Consider the following 18,224-nt stretch of genomic DNA (forward strand, 5'->3'; position numbering starts at 1 on the left):
CTTGTGGGACAGCTACCCTACCATGGACTATCCCACGAGCATCCTATGGACCATCTGGAGAGGTTCGAGGATCTGATTTCAGCTATTAGAGTCCAGGGTGTCTCTGAGGACTACCTATTTTGTAAGCTTTTCAGATATTCACTTGCTGGAGAAGCTTTGTATTGGCTCAAGCAGTTGCAACCAGGATCTCTTAAATCCTGGAGCGACATCAAGAATGCATTCTTATGCAATTTTTTTGATGAGGCGCGTGCTGAAGACTTGAGTAGCAAGATTGCTACATTCACTCAGGAGCCTGCAAAATCATTCAGAGGCTCTTGAATCAGATTCAAGTCCTACCAGAGAGATTGTCCAATCAGATACAGGTGGTGCAGACAGGAGAAGCTATTAGGACCCATGAAGCTTCAACAAGAGGAGTAGGGGATGATGTGATGAATCACCACGTGAATGCCATTATTGAGGATGACTTTTGGAAAGTGGTGAAGGAAGAGAAGATGCAAGAAGGCGACTTCGAGGTAGAAAGTTTGATGAGTTTCGGCGGGTCACATTGGTGTCGATCGACACCAGCCACCGAGCATCGATCCACATACACCAACTCAAATCGAATGACAGGAGTACCATAGCATCAATCGATAACGCCTGCACAGTCAACCGCGTCTTGCAATGCCGTGAAGACTCTAACTCACGAGGAGTTCGCAGCAAAACACCCACATCCACCCAGCCCTGACAAAGTCCAAATCGATCGACATGCCAACAGCAACGCCGATCGACACTCAAAAGCCAATATCGATCGACTGCCATCACCGTCTATCGATCGACGAGCCCCTATCACCTACCGAATGCAGATGCCGAAGATAGATGTGGCAGAACTTAACGCACTGAGGCCCAAACCTAATCCTTCAGAACAACCACCGGAGCCTGTCAGGACACCTTCAGATGATGGAGATGATCCTATGGAAGAGGATAGGGTGTCTACTGGAAGAGCCCTAAGGAGAAGAAAGGAAAAAGTGGTGAAACATCTGAAGAGGGGGGCTAATGAAAAGGAAAAGGAAAATTTACAAAAGAGAGTCTTCAGGATTCCTCTACATAAGCCATTCGAAGAAGCTTATTACAGCCACAGATTGTGGATGTTCTTCAGAGAAACCAGAGAGAAAGAAGAAGACATTAGGAGAATGTTCTGTGAAGCTAGAGAAAAGATGAGGAAAATGATTACATTGAAGAAGAAGAGTGATCCAGGGCAATACCATGCACTGTGCAGGGTATTGAATTCCCACATGCCTTGTGAGACACAGGAGCATCAGTCAGCATCCTACCTAGGGTTATGGCAGACCATCTGGGTCTGCAGGTGGAGCCTTCACAGGAATTGTTCACTTTTGTGGATTTTTCCCAGAAGAACTCAGGAGGAATTGTGAGAGACCTAGAGGTGCAGATTGGTAATGCCCTAGTTCCAGTTGATTTCCATGTCTTGGATATCAAGTTAAACTGGAACTATTCTCTACTACTTGGAAGAGCTTTCTTGTCAACAGTGGGAGCAGTGTGCAACTTGCAAACCGACCAGTTTTGTCTAACACTCATTGATCCTAATGCCTACGACCCTATCCCAGTCAAGAAGTCACAGGCGATCTCCAGAAGAATCAATGATCCATGAATCATTGCAGTTTGCCACTATGGAGATGAGTATGAAACTGAATATTCAGAATCGATCGAGACTCACACAGCAACATCGATCGACAGTGGTCACCAGAAATCGACCGACATACCACATGACGAATCAGTCGATAGTAGTCCAGATGATTGGGAGAATGACTACTACAACCCCACTATTGACGCTTACACAAGAAAAAATATGCATACAGACGAGTATAATGAAGACTTTGAGGAGGAACGAGCCATTGAGTACAAAGCCATCGAGTACAGAGCAATCCGTGATGAGGAAGATAAACTCTCACATCATTCGTCTTGGAAAAGGAATGCACCATCGTTCGATTGACATGACAAGCTTTCCATTGATCGACACTCAACCTAAACAACGATGCCGAGAGCGAGCATCGACCGACACTGCCTACTACAAATCGGTCGACACTGACTTCAACCGTGTGCGAGAAGGAGACTACTCGATAGGTAGTTGGGCAGATGAACACCACCACGAGAGCTTTGCAGTAGACACAGTAACCTACACAACAGGAGAAGATAAACTACAAGATAGTTTCATAGACGAGGAGCTGCTCAACATGCAAAAGCGCGATGATACAGATCAGTTTCAAGCAGAAGCTGCTTGGGAAAGAACTCGTTCTAGTCAATCGATCGACACTCGTCATCCGAAATTGATCGACAAGCTTCCTCAACAATCGATCGACATCAATAATACCATGTCGATCGACATCAATAATACCATGTCGATCGACAACCATCCAATACAGAAAACCACTGTAAGCGAAAAAGATAAATTAGATAACCAGTATCTAACTCCAGACGAATTTGGTATTTTCAGGGACCCTAATGGCTACGCAAAAGCCATAGAAGGCCGCACACTACACTTATCACGTGAAGATATCGCAGATATCCTTCAGACAGCCGATGGAGCAGACAATCTGTTCATTCATCAAGGCAGCAACCGCGAACAGAAGACTACAAAGGAGTCCTATGACACAGCTGGTGGCATAGAAAATAGCTTCAAACAACGATCTCGCCACACAACCCATCCATCGACCAACATGGACGTCCCAACGGTCGCCAGACAGCCAGAATTCGGCAAAAGAGCTTATGACCTTTATGGTAACAGGAAATTTTACTGGGAAGAGAAAGATGAGTATGGAGTCTACAGAGATGACAGCTAATTTGCCAGAGATCTAGATGGACACACCATTCCTGTTCACACCAAGGATATCAGAAGACTTCTGGAAAGAACTTCAAGAGATGAACCAGCCTACATATGTCTTCCTGAACATGCTAGCTCATTCACACAGACACAGTTGGTACCAGAGATCTACACAAAAGATGAGATCAATGAGATGTTCTATGGAGTCTGTGGTGAACATGAGAAGAACAAAGAAGCCTTCTAGATGAAGCTTGATGGTGTCTACTATCCATTGAATGATAGTATAAGTTGGCTAACTACTTGCATGGAGGAGATGAAGAAGGACATAGCAAGAATTGAAAACGCGACCGACACTGCTCGACCTCCATCGATCGACAGAAGACAACCCCAATCGATCGATAGCAGAAAATCACCATCGCTCGCCAGACGCCATCACGCATCGATCGACAACCGTTTGCCCGCATCGATCGACACCAATCTGCCACGCACACACACGATGAAGTCTCAACCAGATTTCCATACCAGAGAAGAGATAGATCAGTTGGTAGAAGGGATCTACAGAGCTCTGGAAACTACAGAGGAGAGGCTTGATGGGAGATGTGATGACATCTATTTCCCAATGGATCTTACAATCAGTGCATTGACCTCCAAGGTTGAAGCTATACAAGGGGAGTTGGTGGAAATTCAGAGTTACATTGCGCGTCGACCAGAAGCATCGATATCGATCGACAGACGCAACAACAAATCGATCGACACCCACAATTCAACATCGATCGACAGTGATACAAACCGAGGCCGGCTAGTACCAAAGATGACATCCGACATGTCCAACACACCTTACCATGGGAAGGAGATCTCAGCTGATACTTACGCCGCACTTACCAGAGACCAATTCAACCTTGAGAGTCTTGGTGAAAGATTGCAGAGAATTGAAAACACAACTGCAGCAATGAAGGATAAATGGCGCAGAGGGGATGAAGCAATGAGAGACTTCACTGGTACATGGTTCAACAAGCGCAAAGAAGAGATGAATACTTGTTTTCCAACAAGTTCCAGTTCTCAACACTACTAGCCAAAACATCTCCAAAGTCAAGCTAAATGACTATAACAAAGCGCTGAGTGGGAGACAACCCACTATTAGGTAATATTTATTAAGTTTTTATTAATATACTATTTATGTTGGTTTTTAATTATGCAGGTCATTAAAAAAAAAAAAGATCCGAGTAGATGATTGCCATCTGTATCGACCGACGCGAACAAGTCTACATCGATCGACATTGCCATACCTGCGTCGACCGACATCAACATCCTTACATCGGTCGATATCTATTCCGGTCTGGTATATCGTTCCTACTTGTTACATTGAGTCCTTATGATTTATTTTTAACCATAACTCCGACTGAATTTACACTGGGGACAGTGTAGTTTAAGTCTGGAAAGAGGTTTACTGATATTTATTTACTTATCAGTCTTATTAAATATGTTTTCAAATTAAGTTATTATTGAGTCAAGAAAGGGATTATGAACTTATAGATTTTGCTAGATATCTAACCACTCTTTAGCAGCATTCTAGACTTACTAACTGCAGATAGTACTAAAGATACTAATGTGGATCAACTTGTCAACTATCCATTCTTGCTAAGATTGTTTTGAAGGAACCAAAGCTGACATCCAACCCTAAACTTGACACAACTGCTTGTCTTGGGGTTTGGTATACGTGGGATCGGATTCTTCAAACAAGCCTGGAAGGTAAAGCCTTGTGTATATAGATTTATCACCTTTTCTCTCTCTATTTTTGAAATATAGATTTTATACTTAAAAAAATGAAAAAATAATAATTATACTACTATTATATTAGAGATTTATTAGGAAGGAATTCGAACATGACTTGATGGATACAACCATTAAGGCTTGCTTCATTAGAATTTCATAGGTAAAGGATTAGAACAGGACTTGGTGGCTACAACGATTAAGGGTTGCTTCACAAATAATCCTAGAATATAGGTCAAAAAGAAGTGAACAGGACTTGGTGGCAACCACCATTAAGGCTTGATTCATGGAAGTATGTCCAATCTTGGTTAATGATCTTGCATATAAGCAGACTTTTAACCAAGAGGGAAATGAACTAATATTTACCTGCAGGTCCAGATACTTGTTTGAAAATCCTAGAATCTTGTGATCAATACTCCCAAGGTAAAGCCTTCACTTTTAATTTATGCTAAGAAGTGAGGTTGGTAGAGGGGAATGAAATACAAGATTCTGCTAAGTTGTTGGCTAGATGAATTTGGTTGCTAAGCTAGGATATGGTATGATATAGTTTTGTGATTAGGACTTCTTAGATGTGGATTGAAATATTGTAGAGGTGATGATTCTAAGTTTTAAATCATGTGAGTCTCTGCTGTTTTTAAAACCTCTTTCAGAGAGACTGCCTGTTTGTTTTGCTTGAGGACAAGCAAAAGGGTAAGTCTGGGGGAGTTGATAGACTATGGATTTGATCCATTTTCATCCATAGTTTATAGGTGTTTTTACTAATAATTATATTATTATAGAGTCTATTATATTTATAAGATCAGGAATGTTTTGGAGATAAGTGATGATTTTGGAGCATTTTGGAGATATTTGGAGTAAGCACCCGAGATGACCATCGAGCTCGACCATCGGTCGATATTGGAGGAGGAATACACAAGAAATGGTGTCGATCGATAGCAAAGCGCGCAGGAAGCCCGTTTGGTCACAGCCGACTTGAAGCCCAAGATTTCATTATTTTACAAGATTGCCCCTGACGAGTTTTTACCCTAATTATATAAGCTTTGCCTCCATGTTAGAGGCAAAGAGTGCTTGTCGTTGTGTTTCATTATTTTACTGATAGATTGGAGAGAAGATCCAAAATTATAATTTGTGATTGGAACTCCATTGATATCTATTTTATTATTCTATGAAGTTTTTACACTTAACTGCTGTTATGAATTGCTTAGCCATGTCTGAGTAGTTCTCATGTTAGAATTTAGGGTTTAAATAAGTTAGGATGGATTAGCCACAAATATAGATTGCCGAGTTGTGATAATCATCTTTAGGATTGTTCATTAATGCATGTTTCTAGATTAGCTACCCAGAACCTGCCCTTGGATTGATTGAATAAAGCCATAGCTTAATTTTCATCCTGAAAACATTCTAATAGAGCTAGGTTTCTTGCTATGAGCAAGGTGAGAGCTGATCTAGAGAGCTTAGTAAGCATTGGCTTGAAAAATCGATATCACACTTGAAAAATTGATCGACGGTGCAAAAGGTGTATCGATCGATACACCCATTGGAATATCGATCGACACTTTCTATAGATCAATATAACAAGAGTTGAGATCATAGATCTAGTTAATAGTCAACAAGTCAATGCCCGCAAGAGCCGAAAGACTTGTTGATCAAATAATTGAGCTTTACATTATCATGCATGCAACTCATTAGGCATCTATAGGATTAGAATTCCACTTTCCTGAATAAAAACCCTAAGTCTAGCTATTTCTTTTTTAAGCACCAAAACCCCAAAAACCTGCTGTTGAACAAACACTTGTTCAATATAAAACTGAAATTTACTAAGTACGTATAATGCAAGGTACTGCCTGAGGAGCTTACACGCTTACTCTCAGGCAGAGAGCATATTACATATAATGCAAATGTACTGCCTGAGGAGCTTACACGCTTAGTCTCAGGCAGGGAGCATATTACATATAATGCAAAGGTACTGCCTGAGGAGCTTACACGCTCACTCTCAGGCAGGGAGCATATTACATGTAATGCAAGGTACTGCCTGAGGAGCTTACACGCTTACTCTCAGGAATGGAGCATATTAAATAAAAACGCAAAAGTACTATATTCAAACTCAGAGTTTGTACAGGGAGCGATAATGGGTATGAGACATAAAGCAATAATGGCTCTGCGCAAGCCTGAGTATGCTGTTGAAACTACCTAAAACCCATGTGCAGCCTAAGGCGCATCGGGGTCCCTAGAGTACCATTGAGAAAAGTACATGTATTAAAACACTACGAGCTACACAATACAGGGAACACATGGCACATATTCATTGCAAAAGTACTGTGAAATACATGGAGCAATCTAAATCCTGCTTCTCCAGACGTAGAAAGCAGCGTAAGCCTGGCACTTGGGTCATAACACCCACACCAGCACCCTCTAAGCCTGTCAGTGACTTCCTACAGAAGTAGAATACAGCATAGGAACTCGATAGTGGCCAGCTTCCGAGCGGAAAAATGAGAAATCCGAACAGGTACCGGGAGTAGTCTTGCCTAGGAAGGTGGAGTACGGTCCCTGCAAAACCAAATATTCTGGTTTCTTACGAACTCCGGGTCTAAAGATAACCTCAGGGTTATTAGATCAGAACCCCCAGATTATTAAGAACCCCCATGCAGTCTCCGGGTCCTAAAAAGATCTCAGGGCCTGGAAAAGGTAAACCTCCAGGTTCTTATATAACCCCGGGTTCAAAACAACCTCCGAGTCTTAAATACGACCTCAAGGTCTGAAGGAACCTCTGGGCTCAAAACGACCTCCGGGTCCTAAATACGACCTCAGGGTCTGAAGGAACCTCCGGGTTCCCAAACGACCTCTGGGTCTGAAGGAACCTCCGGGTCCAGATACGAACTTAGGATCTAAAGGAGAAACTCCGGATTCCCACATAACCTCCGGGTCCAAAAGTGATCTCCGGGTTCAAAATGACCTCTGGGTTCATAAAAAACCTCCGAGTTATAAACGGCCTCCGGGCCAGAAACAAAGGTCCATGGATCCTTCGTAGGGGAATTCATATTGATTGAAACCTACCTAAGGGAGGTGGAATACGATACCCGTCAGAAAGTTTACGAACTTATAAACAAATGTTGATAGTGGCCTACTTACGAGTGGCAGAATGCAACATCTAAAAAACGATATTGATAGTGGCCTGCCTACGGGGGCAGAGTGCAATGTCGCACACGATTAAGAGCAGCTTACTCACAGGGGCAGAGCTCAACATAACACCTTAGGACCTCCGGGTCCAAAAGGGTTACATCCTAAAACCTCCGGGTTTGAAGAAGGGATTCATCCTACAGCCTCCGGGTCCCTGGACAAAAGTTCATCCAGCCTCCGGGTTCCAGGACGAAAGTCCATCCAGTCTCCGGGTTCCTGGACAAAAAGTCCACACAACCTCCAATTTATGAATAATCGCCATGAGTTTCAGAAGGATGTATCTCTAAATCTTCAGATTCTGGGAAAACATGCCCATGATACTCTAGGTTCCAAGAAAGCACGACACAAGGCCATCGTAGCACTGATTGTAGCCTACCTCCGGGGGCAGATTGCAATATTACATAGTTGAAAGTTGCCAAGAATCAATGGCAGAGTTCAACTAGCGGTTCCATCTTCTCTATTGGGCATGGACACTACTGCTAACCACAAACAACATGTCCAAGAATTCGACTCCGGTACCAAGAGTCAACTAGGTTATCTCCAAGTACCAAGACGAACATGCTGAATGTCCCCCCTGCCAAAAGTCAAGGCACAATCCCGAGACGAGGCAAGAGGCTTCAACTATAACATCAAAACCTCAAGGAGCATAAAGTATGCTAAACGCAATAAGGGGACCGGTGCGAAGACCTGAATGAAAGTCCATTACAGCTTTTACAAGCTCAAGAGGTGCAAGCAAGGCCAGCGGAATCAAGCATGAGGATCCTCAGTTTTGGCCTCCGGGTCTTATTAAACCTCCTCATCCCCCTAATCCTTAGCCTCGCCAAGATTCTCCCTCTCAGAATTCCTGGGTCCTGACCCATACACTCCTCCACACAATTCAAAGAGCCTCAAGAAATGCAAACTGAAGTCTTGCTTGCACTAAGGTCGAGTATAGCTACAGGAGCAGCATAAGAATCTGGGGTATGAGCAGAAACATCACCCTTTATGCATACGATTTCGGTTTCTCCATCAAACTTTCAGCCAACTCCGACCAATCCCCACCATGGGGGAAACGTCTCATCCTTATAAAGGAGAAGAAGAAAGTCTTATAGGCTCAACTTGATCCTACGCTACAGTGATGTTCGCCTTTAGAGAATTTACTAGGTCCTACATGGTGGTTCTTTCTGATTATCCACTCCCAGGTCATCGGAATCAAGGGTACAGCTAGAGACCGAACACATGCCCGTTGAAGCATGTTTACCAAGTCTCTGCATGGGGTTAAGGATTTTTGTCCATTCTCCAGGTCATACATCTCCAATCAGGCTGCAAGCACATCTGAGCATTACAGACAAGGAAGTTTGATGGCCCAGGCTACGAGCTGACGTCCTACTCCAAACTCAACGAGGAACTTGATACTACAGTGCAACTCACGAAGTCCTATGAAGAAATCCATGTTATTTCCTGCCATCAAACATGAAACCAGAAAATAAGGGGCAAACTGTTGGGGAAAAATATTCCATGAAGAGATTTCTCCAGCTTCTGGCTTCCAGGTTCCTGCCTCAAGGTTCCGGGTTCCTGCCCCCAGGTCTAGGTCCCTTCCCCCGGGTCTGGGTCCCTGCCTCCAGCCTCCGATTTCCAGGCCGAGTGATTTATCCTGCCTTAGGATAAATGGAAATCTTCCTTTAATAAGATAACCAGTTTGGACAAGAGGGAATCTCCCTAAATCCGAGAGAAACAGGAAGTATTCCAATACATATGACCCCCCTTAAGAAAAAGGAAATATTCTATTATCTAAGGATATAATGAATATTTCCAAATCCTAAGAGGGAGGCACGACCTCCACCATAAATATAGGTTTCTAAACTTGTAGAAAGGGGTCCACGACGTCCATGACTAGAGCTCATCAACTCTACAGCCGCCAAGGCAAGGTTTCGCACCTAGAGGACCATCTTCATCAACAAGGGGTCCCTCCATGCTCACTGAAGCACCTCGACACATCATGCTCACTGCAGCATATCGACAGGTCTACCATCTGTTCCGGCCATGTGCCCCCTAGAACAGATGACTCCTACCAACTACATAGCTACGTGCTCCCAAGGCTACGTGCCCATTAGGCCATGTGCCCACTAGAGCCCCGTGCTCCCAAGGCTATGTGATCATTAGGCCATGTGGACACTAGAGCCCCGTGCTCCCAAGGCTACTTGCCCATTAGGCCATGTGCCCATTAGAGCCCCGTGCTCCCAAGGCTACGTGCCTCCATTAGGCTATGCACCTCCATCAGGCTACATGCCTCCATCAGGCTCCGCGCCCATCAAGGCTCCGTGCCTCCATATACATGAACTACGAATGGCTTGATCCCTCACTGAAGGGTACGGAGGCAGTCCCCACTGAAGGATGCAGCTATAAATCCACATGAACTACGAACGGCTTGATTCCCCCCCTTGAAGGGTACGTAGGAAGTCCCCACTGAAGGCTACAGCCATAAATCCAAACAACTTCCATGGTCCCGTGCGCAGATAGCTAAGGATTGACCTTGGTAGCCAGAACCCTCAACTACAGATGAGGAGGCACCCAAGGACCGGCCCAAGTAGCCGGAACCATCGATCCTAGATCAAGAAGACCCTGCGATCTTCACCATCGATAGGCGGCCCCCGCCTAACGACCAATCTCCCCTGCTGAGCACGGATCGCTTGTACACAAAAAGACCCTAGCAAATGTAAAGTTTCCGGAGATAAACATGAAGATCGAGGGAAAATAGAATATTTCCCCGAAGCGATAAACTTGACCAAGGGCAGAAGGGGACAATTCGTTTACTCTTAGAACTCTCTGCACTTAGAAACTTTAGGCATTATTCTTGACATGTTTTGTTTCTATGATTGGCACTCGATTACCAGATGAACGCGCACAGGCAGTTTGATCTCTTTGTTCACTCTTGAACTACGTTCGACTTGATCCTCGAAAGGGGTACGTAGGCAGCCTTTCATAAGGTTCAGTCCGAAATCAACCAAATCCTTTTTCGTATCTTTTTCGTCTTCTGTTATCGAGCTGCGACTCAACTAGGTTTAAGGTTTTAGGTTGCTAGAACTAGGTAATCCGTTGACAGCTCTTGCGGCCAAAGCTTTTATAACCTCTTGTAATGATCCCAATGCTCTTACGCGGATTCAAAATAAGATCTCTCTTCCTCTCTTGCGACTCGAACAACTCTTTCGATCAAAGATACAAACTGCACAAAGGAGACGTAAGAATTTAAAAAATTTTACACCGTGGAAACGAAAAAACGTGATAAAAGATATACCTTTGCATGATGCACCGACACTACACCCAATCCTCTTTTTTTCAAAGACTCCGCGTTGCTGCCTCGAGTGCATCCCCTCTTCCGACCTTTCGGAGGAACGATTGAGTAGCGCTGGGAGCACGTACCGCCAGGACAATCCCTCTCCTAGCCGGAGGTGGAGGCATCGACTCGGTAGCTTGATCCTTATCGTCGATCAGGACCGGTGTCGTAAACAAGCCGGAGGGCTGCGCCAAGACGTCCATTGTACCTGAGGCGTCTGCTCCTACCTGAGATGCGACGCTCGGTAAAACCTGGACATCGGGCTCGTGAGTCGGGACAACAGTTGGAGCAAAATGCAACGTGAGCTTCGGTGTCAGACCCCTTCCCAGCATTACGCCGATCCACCTTATCTCTGAAAGAAAGGAAACCAGCGACACAGGCCGGCGTACCATCGGAAGGAAGCGGGCCCAACATAGCGACAAGAGGGTTGGCATCACTCATCTCAACATCGGAATCTTTCTTTTCACCTTGGGAAGAAGACATCTTGAGATAAAAACCTAAGAGAGAATCTAGAGAGAGATGAAGGTGTGAAGAAAATGAAGGATGAGAGCTCACTACTTATAGAGGCATGAACAGGGAGTATCCTTTCGAGACCGGAATAATCTCAGAATGAAAAACGAAATACATCCCTAACTGTAGATTCCAATTTTTTTTTAAAACACGTCGCTCGCTCGCAAGAATCGTCTCCGAAGCTTGCAGGCTGGGGGGCTAACTGTTGGGGTCGAAAACAATTATCTCACAATCAAGGGTTAGGGCTACTATTTCGAGAAACTATTTCGTAAAATTATTTCGATGTTTTTTCGAAGAAGTAATTTTCTATTCTTAAGTATTGTAAAAAGATTAAAATACTTAGAAAGACTTATCCGCAACACCAAAGCAAGCAACCAATCGTCCGAAAACATGCTCAAAAGGAACAACCAGACCCAATGCGCGAACCGGTTGACGTACGAACCGTCGAACCACTCGACGTGCGTCGAGTGATCAAACCGTAGAACCACCCGACGTACGTCAAGAGGCTCGATACGTACATCGGGTGGTCAAACCATCGAGCCACTTGACGTACGTCGAGTGATCGAACCAACGAGCCACTCGATGTACGTTGAGTGGTTAAACCGTCGAACCACTCGATGTACGTCGAATTGTCGAACCAATGAGCCACTCGACTTACGTCCCAAGTTCCATCCCGAAACACTGGTCTGACATGAAACGATTAGGACAACATGAATTCGTGTATTCTCGTCTAACCCTCGATACGATCTCCTATGAACCACGGCTATACTGCCCCTTACTTCATCTTGATCGGGGTTATTGTCGAAATTTTACGATCAAAACCGCGATAACTTATTGAAAAATCGTAATAAACGCGACGACTCGAAAGACGCCCCAAAGAGGCCTAAACGAGTCTAGGAGCCCACTTAGGATTTTACTGAGAAAGAGACCATCAACCCTATGACGGTTTACACCATATCCACGGAAGAAGATAAATGTTAAATTTCCGAGGATAAATGTAAAGTTTCTGAAGATAATTATGAATATCGAGAAAAATGGAAATTTCCAAAGGGTGGCAAAGTCGGCCAAAGGGCATAACGGGAAAGCTTAAACCGAACTTGGAGGGAGTATATAAGGAGATTTAGGCGAGAGGCACCAAAAATAACTTTTTCAGAGCAAACTTAGCACTTAGAGCAATTTTAGGCAACTTTCTGTTTTTGTTATTCGAGCTGCGACTCATTTAGGTTTTGCAGTCTTAGGTTGTTAGAACTAGGAATCTCGGCGACAGCTCTCGTAGCCAAGTCTCTTTTACCTTGTTGTAACGCTCATACGCAAATTCGGAATAAGATCTACTTTGCTCTCTTTTTTGATTTCTTATATTTTCGTCTTTACTTTCGTGTTCTGATTGTTTCCCGTGTGGTTTAACATATATCCGGGACCTCTGGGAAATTAGGGTTTTCCTAACTATCCTAATTTAAACGGAAATTGACGGTGTGAATTTCGGTTATGACCCCCATTATTTTGCTCTAATAGAATGATCACACATTGTTTGGAACCGAGGGGTAGATACATTATCGATGACCCCACTATTCGCCTACAACTTTGCCCAATCATACTATAAATATATATATATATATATATATATATATATACTATAAATCGGATTCAGAGAAGAGAGAAGGGAAATCAGAAAAGGGTTATCTGTAGGTTCAAATACTTGCTTGATTTGATTCTGTGTGTTCAGTGATCGATACTTCCAAGGTAAAGCCTAAATCTTTATTATCTATATGTATGAAATGAGGCCAGTAGAGGGGTTAGTCAAACATGATTTGCTAAGTTGATGGATGAATTGAATTGGTTGCTAAACTAGGATATTGCATATAAAGTACTTCTAAAAGTTAAGATCGATTTGATGTGGTTTGCAATATTGTTGAGGTGATGATAGTAAGTTCTTCAATTGTGCGAGTCCCTGCTATTTTCAAACCTATTCCAGAGAGACTGCTCGTTGTTTTGCTTGAGAACAAGCAAAAGAGTAAGTCTGGGGGTGTTGATATACCATGGATTTTACCAATTTTAACCATGGTATATAGGTGTTTTAAAATATATTATAGTTTTTTGGAGTCTTTTTAGTATGTTTTCGGGTTTTGGAGTGATTTGAAGGAAAGTGGTGATTTTGTGCATTTTGGAGATAAAATGAGAGATACCCTTAGCTGAACATCGAACAGTCCAGCGGTCAACGATTGAAGACGATAATCGATTGACAAAAACCTCGTGTTGTCGATCGACAGAGAAGCGAGCAAAGACCAGACTTAGTTCCAACCGACTTTAAGCCCAAGTCCCACAAGAATGACCAAATTGCTCCTCACGAGTTTTAACCTAATATTTATATGCTCTTCCATTTTTCTTGGCAACACACGCCTTCATACTTTCACAAAACAAAATACTTAGAGTTTTAGGTTTGGAGAGCAGATCCAAGAACTCTAATATATTTATGCAGTTTTACTATTACTTTGTTATTAATTCCTTAGCTATGTCTGAGTAGTTCTCTTTGTTAGATTTAGGGTTCAGATATTAATGAGGGATTAGCCCAAAATATAGAATTTCTGAGTGTTACGATATCAATCAATTGAATTATTCTTTAATACATGTGTTCTAGAGTAGCTAACTAAGACCTTGTTTATAGATTTTAGGGCGCAAGCGGAAGCATGGTCCTTTGTTTGATCTAGTTTACATTGTGCTAGGATTGCTAGAAACAAGCGACAGCTGATTTAGTTTAACCTAGTGAACAAGTAAAACCCGTGCGGTAAAGCTTGCTGGAAGGAACATCGATTGACAACTCAGTAGTTGCATCGTTCGACGGGCTGAAAGGTGTATCGATCGACAATCCATAATTGTTATCGATCGACACTTTCTCAAGACCAACAAGCGACATGTGAGGTCATAGATCCGGCAATAGATAGTCTAAAAATACGGAAGTTGGTCGATTATAGTTTAGTTTGAGTTCTAGAATATCCAACATACACTTAGTCTCTATACCTCTATAATCCTGATTGTCTTAATAGAAACCCTAAGTCTAACGCCTTTCATATCTGTTTAAAACCCCCAATCAATCAACCGAGCAATTACTTTGCTCACCACTGCTGTTTACATTTAAACATGTTTGCCTAGCTTAACAACATAACTACTAGATCTTTTGTGTGCCTTAGCTCCCTGTGAATTCGATCCCAAGGTGCTACAACTCGACCTCTTATTTGAGAGAGTACAAATCACTCCTAAGGGTAATTTGAGTGATATAAATGCTCGTGGGGAAGAAGAGGTAACGTAGTTGGTTACTTTCGCATGATTTTATTCTCGTGGACCACTAACTTGAGTTTTTCTTGCAGCTTATGATCCTAACCCTCCGTTTCTGGCTGACCTTCTTGCTGTTAGGGACATTCTTAGGGGCGGTCCGTCCTTCTAGGGACATTTTTCTCTGGAGAGAGTCCGGGCAGAAGTGACGCTTCATGAGTTGCAGTTTGGTACAGGAGTCGAAGATGATCTGGAACCGATAGTTGACGATCCCGCCTTGTTAGCGCTTAGATGTCGCATCTGAGCGGAGGCCTGGAGTATCTAGTCCTGTGTTTGGTTCCTATTGATCTTGAAGAAGATGCGTTGTTTTAAGAGGGAGTGTGTTACCAATTCTATCTTTATGCTATGTCTTAGATCTATGTCTGTTCTGGCCGAGTGTGGTCGTTTTATATTTGAGTGTGTTTATGGCCAAGTATGGCCGTTTAACGTTATCAGGACTGGGTGTGTGTAGCTTCGAATCCCTGCTGTTGGGCGGCGTTTATCTGAATAAGATCTAAGTTTTTTAGCATTTGGAGAGCTTTTATGAATACTTGCGATAAGTGTAGAGGGAAGAATATGAGTAGTCACTTTCACTCTTAGTGAATCGTTATGTCCCTTGCTTTTTTAAGATGAAGGTATTCGAAAATTCTGAAATTTTTGCAAAGTTTTGTGACCGTTTAGATACGAACGAGGAGACATGTTTTAGGATCTCGTATCAACTTCTTATATCATGTCTTGAGATGTTAGAGACAAGAGGGATGGGTTTAGGGCAATATCTACGTTTACTCTCGGCCTAAGGCTATGCGACGACTAATCGAATTTTGTTTCGCCTGTTTGTAATTTTAACATGAGTTGTACCGATTTAAAGTCAGCAAATTGTTTTCGGATTATACTACTTGTCTTAGTAAGAATCGAGCTACTTCCAAAGACCTTTAGGAGTGCTGGCCAAAATTTCAGATTTCTTGTATAGTCCGCTATGTTATCCTTGTCGGATGTAAGATGACCATTTTCGCGGAAAAGGTCTGACTACAAGTTCATTTAGAGAACGTATTTTGATTTATCGGTTGGGGCCAATCGACAGGGGTTTTTAAGATGGTGTTGTGAATTTATAGTCGCGGATGGACTGTTTTATGGAACAATATTTGAACAATATTTTATAGAAATTGCAACGTCTCGCTTTTTCTGAAGATATGTTTTCATTGGAGTGATTTGTGATTTTCTCCATAAAGAAAATTGAGTTAGGATCGAGTTGCGGCCGAGAGTCTTGTTTTGACTATGTTGGAAATTAATTCGAAAACGTTTTTTTCTTTTAAGAATATTTTCTCCGTATACCGCTTTGCGGGTTTGTAAAGATGCTTGCAGAAAGGCTTATTTCAATAAAGAAATGCTTAGAGAATTGGGAATTCGTTTTTTCGAATTGATTTTTTTTTTTTGGGTTTAAGCGAGCATTGGGTTTCAAACTTATGGGAGTATACGAGTATACGTATACGTACCCACCCGTCCTTTTTAGAGAGGGGATAGCTAAACTCGCCTTTTAGCGAGTTGCCTTCGTACCTCTTTCGAGGACCAAGCCATCTTGTAGTTCAAGGGGTTGCCGCGAGTGACTTACTCGCTGGATGCGGCTGCATGAGTGACTTACTCACTAGATGCGGCTGCGTCGATCGCTTTAGTCGTGCTGACTGTTGCAGGATCAACGATCGTTTCTAGATTGGTTTTCTCCGGACTAGTGAAATTGTTAGGCACAGCGATTTGATTGTTGTCCGCAGCCGTTGCTTGTGTAGAATATTTATGATTTCGGATCATCCTTTGTCGGAGATTTTTCGGCAATGGCCTGAGTTATCTTTGTGCATTTTGGTTTACCATAGAAGTTGTGGTGATCTGTCGTAACTTTTGTTCGGCCTGGAAGCAGATTCACGATTCTTTTTTACATCCCCATATTGCGGCGATCCCTTTAGGAGTTGGGAACTTGATGCCTAGATGGTATGTCGACGGGAATGCTTTCATGGTCTTTATCATAGGCGTTCCTATGATCACGTTGTAGATGGTCGGATGGTTGACTATGGCTAAGTCGATGATCTTTGTGACTTCTTTCGCCATGACGGGGAGATTGATTTATCCGCGAGTCATTGATGTTATGCGAGAAAAAACGGTCAAGGGTTTTGGCATTGGTATGACTTCTCCGAGTTCAATGTTGATCCTCTAGAGGGTGTCGCGGAATATGAAGTTGGCCGTGCTCCTCGTGATGACTAGGATCCTGCCAACTTCGAGATCCCGGCAGTCTCTTCGTCCTCGAATACAATCCTATCATTTGGGATGTTATTGGACGGAGGTGACGATGGTTAGTTTGAACATGTCTCGGATTTTCGTTGGTAAGCTTTGATGGATGAGACTGAATCGCGATAAAACGGTGACTCCCCAATGACCATGTTCACTCTGCGATGGTTGCTCTCGTTCCCTCTCTCGTCTTGCCTCCTTCCGTGTTTATCGCCCGAGTGATTTTCACGAGAATCCTTTTCTGGAGTTGGATCCTTATCAGTACCCAGCTTGCGGTCCGAGTCCAAGAGGAGGTCCTTCATTCTGGTCACTTGGGAGAGTTCGCCAGCGAGGAGTTTGGCGGCCAGTCTCACATAGAACTTTGCAATTTGCAGTAGAGTGGCCTTTCGTCTGGTGGAACTCGCAGAAGGAGTTGTCCCTGTAAGGGTTCATCGTCCAGGTGTTTCCCAATGTTGTCCCCTATTCTGAGTTGAGGGCATAATTGTGTGCACCCTCGACGTCTTCTCCCTCATGGTGGACATACTTGTTGTTACGAGAAGGTTTCTTTTTGGCGGACGTCTTCTGCGGATTATGTTTTTGCGATAGGACCTTCATCTCTTCCTCCATGTTGATGAAGTATGTTGCTTTATGAAGGGTGTCCTGATTCGTGTACAGGTTTTCGAGGGATATCCATTGTCGGAACTTTGACTTGAACCATAGAGTTTTTTTCGGAGCGCGTCGACAGCCACCTTGTCGCTGATTCCAGTGACTGTCGCCATTACTAGCTTGAATCTAATCATGAAATCGCGTAACGATTCTTCCTCTCTCTTGGACAGATTCCACATGTCGACGTTGGAAGTTTCTCTATCCATAAACATGTAGTACTGGTTGAGAAATTCGGACACGAGTTGTTTAAAGCTTTCGATGGCATTCCTCTTTAGACGAGAAAACCATTCAATGGCAGCTCCCTGTAGGTTTTTGACGAAGAGGTGGAAGTAGCCAGCGTCATGTTCGTGCTACCTGAGCTTGCACCTTCCCATCGCGATCTCGAAAGACTGCAGATGCGCTTTCGGGTTGGTG

Source organism: Brassica oleracea, chromosome C9 (genome assembly GCF_000695525.1).
Source record: "Brassica oleracea var. oleracea cultivar TO1000 chromosome C9, BOL, whole genome shotgun sequence".
NCBI lineage: Eukaryota > Viridiplantae > Streptophyta > Magnoliopsida > Brassicales > Brassicaceae > Brassica > Brassica oleracea.